The 11814-nt window shown below is 33.4% G+C and overlaps 1 long non-coding RNA gene across 1 annotated transcript; it reads right to left on the bottom strand.

Moving 5' to 3' along the window:
- Positions 1-11129: 11129 nt before the first annotated feature.
- On the bottom strand, positions 11130-11547 carry LOC124885563. Its single transcript, XR_007042696.1, has 2 exons — positions 11377-11547; positions 11130-11285 (listed from the first exon to the last, which is right to left on the bottom strand). It is a non-coding gene; the product is annotated as an uncharacterized LOC124885563 (long non-coding RNA).
- Between the last annotated feature and the right edge of the window lie 267 nt (positions 11548-11814).

Here is an 11814-nt window from a genome sequence, read left to right as displayed (position 1 = left end):
TTCATACCTTAATATTCTTTTCAAAAATAAAATTATGTGATTATAGAGCTTTGAGGATTGATCTTTTTTAGTCATGTAATTAAAAGACACAGGGTCTTTGAAGTCTCCATGACATGCACATAAAATTTTAACAGAAGAAACGAATTTAGACATGTTCATTGCTTTTTAAAGGGAAAAAAAATATGTGGTTATTTTATTTAACGGACTAAATGAGAGAAAAGAAGGAAAAAAATATTTTTTTTTTGAAAAAACAAAGATAAAAAGACAAATACACGAGAATGTAGAATATAGTGTCTTTCAAATAATCAAGTTAGGTGTTGTTCTCCTCCTCAACGACAAAACATCCTCAACGACAAAACTCCCAAGTTGATCAAAACTCTTGAGTCACTTGGACTGTTATTATCATATTCCTCCAATAATTTTCATCTCCATCTTCCTTGTCCAACTCCTTCTACTTCCTTTCTTTTCTTGTCCTATTCATTAGATGTAATTAATAATGCACATCCGACGATACATCAATAGTACTTCTCATTATGTATAAAAACACAATCAAAAAGAGGAGAAAAGAAAATGTAAAATTTTGAAAATAATTTGATAAAACTAAAATATTGTCTTTATAATGACATTTCTGCCATGTACAAACAAAAAATTAGCGTAACTTGGTGGAGAAAATTAAAAGAAAGGTGTCATTTAAGTTTTGAATGAAGAATTGGTAATATTGACCAACTTGAAAGGTAAAACATAATTAGGAAACTTGATTAAGTTAATTGTGGACTTGATTAATATTTTCAAACTTTCTAATCTTTTTAAAAATACAAATTAACCCATACTCTTCACCACTCCAAATCAACCGTCTCTCTCCCCTCTCTCAATAATTTCTCTCAACTCTCTCCTAACCAACAGTTCTGCAAAATTTCTCCCTTCAATCCCCAACCATTTCAACCTCCGGCGATAAATAGTTGTGCGAGTTCTTTTTTGACTTTCAACTATCAATCGACGTGATAGCAGTGCTCTTTGGCGTCAACAACTTTGAGTTCTTCGTCGTCCCATTTCTTTTTTCGCAGGTAAAAAATTATGTCTTTTTAGTTATGAAGAAAAAGAGGAACTTGAGCCAACTTCTCTTCTAGTATTGATTAACAATTTCAATATTTGTTGCTTAAATTTGAAATGGGGACTGAAGAAAATCCTAATTTCTGGCATTTCTTCTCTACTCTTTTCGGAGTGAAATATAATTTTTGATTGTTATTGTAGTTCTTGTTGTTGAACTGTTGATTTGATTTGTTGGTGTCTGTTGAGTTTTTTGAAGTTTGATTTTTGTTGTTTATGTTTGTACAAATACAAACAACAATGTTAGTGTTTTTGGTCACCGTTGATATTCTTGGTGTGTGTGTTCTATTGGTGTTGCTGGGTGGATTTATTATTTTTTTGGTAAAAATGGTGTATTTGATATTAAATGGAGATATTGTTGTTCTATTGAACAAAATCCTAGTACTATTTTTTTCTGCAATAGATTAACCATTTGATGCATCAGATTTTCTGTCTGACGCAACAGATGAACCATCTGATGCAACAAATGAACATTTGATGCAATAGCTAAACATCTAATGCAACAGATGAACCATTTGATGCTAGTGATGAACAATCTAACAGATTATTCATTTGTTGTGACAGACGACTCTTCTGTTGGAATAAATTTAAACAATTGCAGTTGATAACAGTTCCAACAGATAACTCATATTTTGCAAAAGATGAATGATCTATTGGACAGACCAATCATCTGTTTCAACATACGAGTGATATATTTTTATTATTTTCAACAGATTATTCATCAGTTGCAACAAGTTAGTTTTGCAATAGATAATCTACCTAGTGCAACATTTATGTGATCTGTCGGAATTGTTATTTTACTGTTGTACATGTTAGATTTACTGTTATCCCTTTTTAACGATGCATTAATAAATTATAATATTTTTAATTTTCATGTTATTTTTAGATAATATGGCTCCCAAAAGAAAAGAAATCGAATCAAGTCTAAGTAAAAGAACAAGTGAAGCAGCTAGGCTACATCCACCACTCAGCTTGCTTCACAAGCAATACATCAATCAGAAGTAGAAGATAATGAACATGGGGATGAGGAATATTTCAAAAGAAATGATCCAAATTCTAATAGCTCTTCCACTGAAGCGTTGGTCAAAATCTTCAGCATTAATAGTTATCCTGTGAGAATGCAGTGCGATGCTGCCACAGATTTAACTGATGATTTCGTGGTTAAGTCAGCCATGAGAAAATCTTTCGACGCCTTCCAAAATCCTCTAAGAATAAAAATTGGATACTTGTTTTAGGGACAACTACTTTGGACAATATCTTTATTTGTCGGAAGACAACAATGCTCGTTTTCAAATGAAAATGTTATATGATTTTCTCAAGCGTAGGTTTATGTATGAAAATAAAGATAAGATGGATAAGGTGTGAATAAATTACTATGGCATGCCCGTTTGTTTTAGTTTGAAGGAGTTTGCCATAGTTACTGGACTAAAATGTTATCCTTCTTTTCCTTCTCAAGTTATGCCTATTCTAACCCCCAAAAAGCACCCCACACATTCAGAAAAGGCAAAAGCAAGTCAAGTGATCGTGATGACCTGGTATCCCTTATTGGTCCAAGCTTCAAAAATAAAAATTTGATAGAAGCGTTGAAGGTAAAAGATTTTCAAAGAAGCACAAACAATCATTGTCCGTACTTTGGTTTATACATAATATTCTTTGGGCGAGAGACGTTAACAACAATATACCACTTGGTTTAATATAGCTCTTCGAGGATCTCGAGGCATTTAACAGCTATCCTTGGGGTTATGAAAGCTTCAAAATGACTGTCAAATATTTATTGACTCTGATAACGCCAAAGACAGTCAACTTATATAATTTTTCATGGATTTTCATGGTAAATATTTCTTTTATTATGATATGATTCACTTTTTTATTGGATAATGCTTTTGATTTATTGGTTTTATTTTATAGGCTTGAGCATTTAAAGTCATTCCTTATTTGAGTCAACAAGCGAACTACCAGGAAGAAGTTTCCTGTCCATGAATCCTGAGATAGTTGTCAGCCATAACTAATAAAAATATAAAATTTCTTGAACTCTTCAACGCTCGAAGGAATTAGTAAGTTTAATTCTAATTAAGTTTGTTTTAATTAATAGTTTTTTTGAATGATTTAATCATCATTCTAATATATGTACTGATTTATTTCAGATTATGCATCTGTGGCTTGTTCCAACCAATCAAGAGTTGAAGATGCCATTTTTTTTTGCTTTACGGTTTGTGCAAACTTTATCGGATCTTAAGGTCATTGATAGAATAAAAATGAATTGTTTGAAGCAACAACCATCACAAAAAAGATAATTTTGAAGGGTAGGCTTGTTGTTGTTGATGGTGGTAGTGGTAGTGGTGCTATTGTTGGGGCTAATAATGCTCCTCTTATAGTTTTTGAAACAACAAACCATTATGATTATGATCATACTAGTTATATAGATTTTACCTCTCTTAGCGAATATTTTGTATGCAAATGTCAAGACTGTAAGGCAAAACATGATGAAGTAATTAATGCTATTAATAAACTAACTATTTCTATAAAGAAATTAACATCTAAGAGGGGTGTCATTCCATCAAATAGGATTTCATATCCATACACTCCGCTAGAGATTAAGACGGCTAAGAGAAGAAGGAAAGAAAAATTTCCAAGGTATCATCAAGCATAAAAAAAACTAAAATTACAACTCCTCTGTCTTTCTCTTGCACCTTTGATCAAAGTACGAGGGCCACAAGAGAGCCACATGAGCTGAAGAAGATGAATATATATCATCTGTTCCAACAAATAAACAGACACATATCTATTTAAATAGATGACACATATGCTAAAAATTATCAAACAGATATATACATTTACTGCAACAATTGTCTGGCCTGTTGCATCAGATGCATTATCTGTTGTAACATATGTCCATTTGTTTCAGCAAATCAAATAGGTCTTCATACTGTTTTAATTTGTACTAATAGATGACCTATATGCTGCAACGGATGGGTCATCTATTGGGACAAATTAAATCAAGGCTTTCTATTGTTTTAGTTTTTCCAAACAGACAAATCATATGTTGCAATAGATGTATTATCTGTTGACAATTATCGTAAACTCTTTCTCTTATTTTAATTTGTTCCAACAGATGATCCATCTGTTGCAACAAATAAATAATCTGTTGTATCTATGTGATTAGCATTGACAATTCTGGCTTTCCAGGTGGATGTCATGGTAGAACCTACTGTTGAACAACATAATATCACAATTGATAATCCATCAAGTGCTTCCAAAGAAGAAGAAAAAGTGGAGCTGGTCAGTCCGGGAGAATGGAAGAATTACCTGTTTGAAGGGTTCAACATCTTGGATGAGGCTTCAAAAAACCTAACAAAGTTGTTCAACGACTATTCAGAATGGATTGCTGATGGGCTGTTAAAGCATCATGGTGGCAGGTACATAAATCATTTTTAAAGATATCGATTTATACAATTCTTGTTGTAAAAACATGACATTAACACATATAAATCATACAAAAAATAAAATAACGAACACTGCAAAGTGGACGGATCCGGTCTTGGTTTTGATATGTTCAACTTTGTTGTTGCACATCCTGGAATGAAGAATTAATTTTATTTAATGTCACAACCCCAAACTTGCTGCAATGATGAGGTTTAAATGCCATACATATTACTATTAATACTTTATTTAATTGCATCTATGTATTAATTTTACTGTCACGTAATCTGAAATGTTTGATAATATGTACAATACATCGATGTCATTTTTACTACCTCCAAAAGAAGACCAAGTTGTAAACACAAGAACAATACATATACACAATAGGCAATTATTTGTATAAAGTTTGCATCTATAATGCCTACGATAGGTATTGTCAAAAATAGCCGAAAGTTTCCCAAAATAAGGAATGCTTAATCAACATAATCAAAGGTTTTAGCATTCCAGCTGGCTTACCTTGACATTTGGTCGATGAAGTGACATCCCAATCAAGGTGATTAATTCCATTGGGTGTTGGTTGTCTTCATTTTAAAAGAGAGGTGCATTCGAGTTTACGACTAGATATGGTGAAGAAGACGTTCTGGGCCGTCGTCTGAGATACAAAAGCTGGTTAAAATATTGCCTACTTACCTTGATATAAGTGGCATTTTAGATCAAAAGATTTGTACTGATTGATCGATGATTGAAACATATCGGGAAAAAATGGGCAATCCATTTGATGTATAATATGTTGAAGGAATTTCTCAACAACCCATTTGACAGCGCCCAAGCACACACGCAAGTATACGGGGTCTTATCAAGTAGTAAAGTGGCCTTCAAGAAAGCCGAGTTATCGAGCCCACAGGGACTTATGTTAAACAACTATCGAATTCTAGTTTAACAAATTGAGAAGAGTAACAAATAAAGTTTTAGAATTGTAAACTAAATATAAACTAAACTAATGTGGAAAAGTAAATGACTTAGGATAATCAATGGATAGAAGTCCAGGGTTAAGGCTTACAAACAAACATACTACGTTATTAAACTTCAATCGTTAAATCGCTTATCTTGGTTGTTGATTCGTAGGGTTAATTTCATGATCATGGTCTCCCGACCTTTAACCATTTACCTAATTTGAACCTTACAACTACATCGTTGAGCGGAGATATAATAGTCAAATTAGGTTCTTTAAGCTATCATCCTATGTATGAATCAAGTAAGGCATCTAAGTACATTCCTGTCCTAGACACTAATTTGAATTCTTTATTTCATAAATGAGTACAAACCATACTTTGTTTATTCCCATATTCTATCTCCCTATTTCCTCTCTAGAGATCACAAGGTTGACAATTGATGTATTATAAGGGTGATCAATCCTCAAAATAATTAAATCAAGAATAAACAAACAACTAAATGATAAGCAATTAAACAAAATTAATTCAAAACAAATGTAGTCATGATCTTGGCCTTAATCCCGGAAAAGGAGTTTTAGCCTTTAATGGAGATATTCATCATCCAATCCCTTGGATTGATGATACAAACCATAAAGGAAACTAAAGTTAAGAAAATAAAATCCTAATGAATGTGTAGAGCAGCCTCCAATTGTCCAAATATGTACAAAAGTAAATAAAAACGTGCATAATGTCCTATTTATAGTAGAAGAAATAGCCCATGCCTTATTGAACAAGGAAACAGTTTCTGGTCATCTGCGAATCTAGTGATGTGCCGCATTGATTACCGCATTGGGGGGAACCACGTCGCGTCTAAATCGCATTGGTTCACTGTTTTGGCTACCTTATGAATTCAATGGTGTGCGACACGTGCCAATATCAGTTCTCACGCGCCCTCACTCTCCCAATACTTTTCAGGTGTTCAAATTTGAGTCAAGCTGTGTTGTGTGCTTCCGTGATCCATTCCAAACCTTTTTGAGTTGTTTTCACTTGATTTGAAGCTTGTAAATCCTTAATATATCATCATATTCCATTTAAAAAGCATCCTATGACATTAAACACAATAATTTAGAGCTCAAAATAACACAACAACCTCAACGGTGAACTAGAAACACGAGCTAAGCATGGGCTTCATTCACTTTGATCTCTAACTTCTTGTTTTAACCCTTGGCTTGATCAAATTGACCCTTGTACATTATAACCAAGTAGTTTCACATATTAATGCACAATACTAACCTTAAGAACTTATTAAACACATTAAAACCCAATACGATAGACTAGACAAACACCTAGCTCAAGCTAGTCACACTAGTTTTCTCGGTTGACTTCTAAATGATCAATTTGAATCAAAACTTATGTGGGAACACCATTAAACATTGTAAACACATACTTGGACACATAGATGCACATTTATCTCATTATAAACATATTAAGACCATGAATCATCCTCAAAACAAGCCTAAAAAGGCTAGAATAGTAACACTAGAATGCATAAATTCACCCAACATCACCAACCCACACTGAAAGCCTTGTTCGTCCTCGAACAAATATTAACTAAAAGCATCATGAGATGGAAAGACTCCACACTTCTACTACATGCAAGAAATTCAAGCTAGCACTACAATGACTACATGAAATGTAAGTTTACAATACTAAGCATGTTATACGCAATTGAAAGCTTATGAATCCTACTTCAAAACATCCTAGCCTCGAGAATGGACTCCACAAATGGAAAACTCATGCTAATTTCTCAATCAAAGACATCACAAGAGTCACCCATATTCATCAAACATGTTCCCCTCACAATAAGAGAGTTACCCATAATCACTTATAATAATGCAATTCGAACAAGATGGATATAAGAATCAAGTCACGCTCACCCTCACAAGGAATTCACAAGTTACACACAATGAACCATAAGCTTGCCCTTAGTGTAGTGCTTCACTAATATTAGAATGATGAACCTAGGATCAAATAGATCTTTTTGGGGTTGTAATGTAGGCTAAGGGACGGGTAGGAACTATTTTGGCCTAGAATAGTGACTAACCTCTCTAAGCACTTTAATACACTACATCATACATTTAAAATCACTCTCCAACAACCAAATTGTATTTTTTCATCTACCCATATCTTTTGTTTTTGCCCCTTCTCTTTTAAGCATTTTTCCAAACACTTGGTGGGCATATAGTTTATTACCTCAAGAATTAATTTTTTTCTCTTTTTTCTTAACCATGGCAATATTTCTAGCTCAATTACATCATACCCAACCACCAAACATAAATTATCAACACCAATAACTATTACTTTTGGGCATTAATTTTCACCTTTTTCCTCTTATTTCTCAACTTCTTATTTAATTAATTTTTTATTAAAGCACTTAGGAGCATTTTTGGATCAAATTATGGTCTATCAAAGAAAGGATTAGGCTACTTATGAGGTTTCCAAAGAAAAAGCTAAAGGCTCAATGGGGTTTAACTAGGATTATTCATAAGGGTAGATCAAAAGAAGGTGTAAACAAGGCGATCAAAGAAATGTCTATATCATTTTCTAAACCCACATTCTTTATTTCGCTTCACACACACACCGGAAAAGTTCTAGACATCACATGTAACAAGGAATATACAAAAATCTCACACGCACATGGCGCATGCTTAACTCAATAGGATCATCATAGACTCCCAACCAAACAATAGCATGAATTCAAATTTAAGCCAACAAATATAAGAGTCATAAACATGAACCTAAGATTCTAAAAAATAGTAATTCACACAATCAACATCCTTTTACCAAACAAAACACTTGCACCATGCAATAAAAAATAACACCAACAAGAATATCTCACTTATTCCTATCTTAAAAATTTTAAATTAAGCCAAAAATTAAAATTTTCCCACCCCACACTTAAAAATCTACTTTGTCCCCAAAGTGAACTTAAACGTAAGAGATAGAAATACTCCCTGAGGCCTTTAGGCCTCGCTAGTAGCATCTTTTTGTATAAAGGAGGTTTGGGGACACCACACTTAGTCTTTACCATGCTTAAAGCTCAGGTTTTTGGTACTCAGACTTCCCATCAACTTGTGACTCAATCAAAAACAAAAACTACGTGAAGTAAAAAAAAACTAAAATTTAAAAATAAAACATACCTTAGCTTGGGTTGCCTCCTAAGAAGCGCCTAATTTAGTGTCGCGGCACGACCCAATCAACTTTTTCCTCTATCTTGAGGATATAAATTTCACCCCCAATTTTGCATCCATTTTTTTGCCTCACTCATAGGGTGGTGGTACAAAGATTAAGGAACCGAGTAATGGAATGTGCATGATAAACCACTCGGCCTTGACGTGAGGTGTGTTTTTATGTTGCTTATCCGGTGCAAAATCAAGAATATATGATTCTTGTTCCTCATCTTTACACTCTTCCACTACTTTAAATGATTCCATAGACAAGATATCATCTATACATAATGTAGAAAAGTGCTTTGAGTGCGGCCCAACCAATCCCAAGTCTAAATTTACACTATCATCAATACCCTCACTCTTATCTACCTTCTCAATTTCAATATCAAGAGAAAGATGACAGTTGAATGGTTGCGATTTTTGTGGTGGTGGTAGTAGTATTTCCTTAACCTGTTCAACAATTTCAGTTTTTGAGTACTCCGACTTTTTTGAATTTTCAGCAACTTTGTCTTCAATAGGTTGGGAAGTCAACTCCGCATCTACCTCCTTAGTTGTCTTTGGAGCATCGCCCTCAAACATGACTGAATCAGGATTAAAATCACACATATCTGCAGAGTGATATATACTATAAAAAACCACATACCAACTTATGGGCTGCTTCACAGGTTGGAAACAAACAGGTCCCCTCCAAATGCATGGATCAAAATTTGGACAAAAAAGCCTTGTGGTGGGGTCCTCCATAATAATGACAATAATCATCATCCCTCAAAAACCATCTATCCGAGGCTGACATGTCAAGAAGTGTGATAAAAAAATAATAAAAGAAACTAAAAACTAAAACAACTAAACTATGTAAATCTCAATATTGAAAAACTAAAATAAGATAGTTGCCTATTTACAAGTCTCCGACAACGGCTCCAAAAAGTTGACAACGCCCAAGCTCACACGCAAGTGTACGTGGTCTTATCAAGTAGTAAAGTGGCCTTCAAGAAAGTCGAGTTATTGATCCCACAGGGACTTGTGTTAAACAACTATCTTATTCTAGTTTAACAAATTGAGAAGAGTAACAAATAAAGTTTTAGAATTGTAAACTAAAAATAAACTAAACTAATGCAGAAAAGTAAATGACTTAGGACAATCAATGGATAAAAGTCTAGGGTTAAGGCTTACAAACAATCATACTATGTTATTAAACTTCAATCGTTAAATTGCTTATCTTGGTTATTGATTTGTAGGGTTAATTTCATGATCATGGTCTCCCGACCTTTAACCATTTACCTAATTTGAACCTTACAATTACATCGTTGAGCAGGGATGTAATAGTCCAACTAAGTTCTTTAAGCTATCATCCTACGTATGAATCAAGTAAGGCATCTACGCACATCCTTTTCCTAGACATTAATTAGAATTTCTTATTTCATAAATGAATACAAACCATACTTTGTTTATTCCCCTGTTCTATCTCCCTATTCCCTCTCCCGAGATCACAAGGTTGACAATTGATGTATTCTAAGGGTGATCAATCCTTAAAATAATTAAATCAAGAATAAATAAACAACCATAATGATAAGCAGTTAAACAACATTAATTCAAAACAAAAGTAGTCATGATCTTGGCCTTAACCCGGAAAAGGAGATGGAAATATTCATTATCCAATCCCTTGGATTAATGATACAAACCATGAAAGAAACTAAAGTTAAGAAAATAAAACCCTAAAGAATGTGTAGAGCAGCCTCCAATTGTCCAAAGATGTCCAAAAGTAAATAAAAACGTGCATAGTGTCCTATTTATAGTAGAAGAAATAGCCCATGCCTTATTGAACAAGGAAACAGTTTCTGGTCGTCTGCGAACCCAGTGACGTACCGCGTTGATTATAGCGTTGGGGGCCATCGCGTCACATATAAATCGCGTTGGTTCATTATTTTGGGTGCCTTCTGAATCCAATGGTGTGCCGCACGCGCCAAGAGCCATTCTCACACGCCCTCACTCTTTCAATACTTTTTAGTAGAGCTGTTAATACGGGTCAGCCCAGCCCATCTGGGCTAGCCCACACGGGCTTTGAGTTTGACGGTCCAGGCTGGGCTGGCCCATTTAAATGATGGCCCAAAAAATACCAAGTCCACGCCAGTACTCTGTGGGCTGCGGGCCTCTCGGGACAACCCACTTTTTAAAAAATAATATTTTGTAATTTAATTTTAAACTGTTAATAAACATAAATATTTATCAGACAATAACACATAGTATTAATACTTGTTAATCAAGTCTCCAACACCCCAAAAATAATCCTAATAACAAAATTAAACAATTTTTGACATGATATCCTTTGAACCAAATAAAAATATTAATAAGCAATATAAATAGTTGATGAATAAAAATATTATTGATAATTTAAAATATTAACCTAATTTTGTTTCAATATATGAAAATAAATATAAATAAATCACAAAAAATGGCAATATTTTATTCACTAAAAATAAAAATGAACTCCTCAAGAAAAGTTTTCATGACACTTATTATGTATCTAACATCGCCACTTTAACTTCAAGCATCTCTGAATCATCTTCTGGTAAAGTTGTCTCATAATCTTCATTTTCATCTACAATTTATATACATATTAATTAATTAAACATTAAGAAATAATAAAATTTAACAACTAATAATATTTACATGTATGCAAAAATTATTACCAATTTGAGAGTGCAACCAATTTCGAGTGGTAACAAGTGTTTGGACATTTTCATGATGGATGCAGCTTCTATATTTGGTGGGAACGCGTCTTCCAATACTGAATGATGATTCTGATGATACAGTAGTAATAGGAATACTAAGTACATCACGAGTCATCATTGAAAGATCAAGATATTTTTTAGAGTGGTCCTTCCAATACATAATAACATCCATATCTTGATATTTTTCAAGATCAAGCCTTGGTTCCTCTAAATAAAGATCCAATTCCGACTTTCGATCGCTAGAAATAGGTTCATTCTCAAATGCTTTAAATTTCTATGAATATTAAACACAACAATAGTTGATGCATATAATAATAATAATAATGATGATAATAATAATAATAATAATAACAATAATAATAATTGGTATAGTTAAAAAAGAATTTGATTCTTAAT

Source organism: Capsicum annuum, chromosome 7, assembly GCF_002878395.1.
Source record: "Capsicum annuum cultivar UCD-10X-F1 chromosome 7, UCD10Xv1.1, whole genome shotgun sequence".
Lineage (NCBI taxonomy): Eukaryota > Viridiplantae > Streptophyta > Magnoliopsida > Solanales > Solanaceae > Capsicum > Capsicum annuum.
The sequence above is the reverse complement of the archived record's forward strand: the minus strand, read 5'-3'. Positions and strand labels throughout refer to the sequence as shown.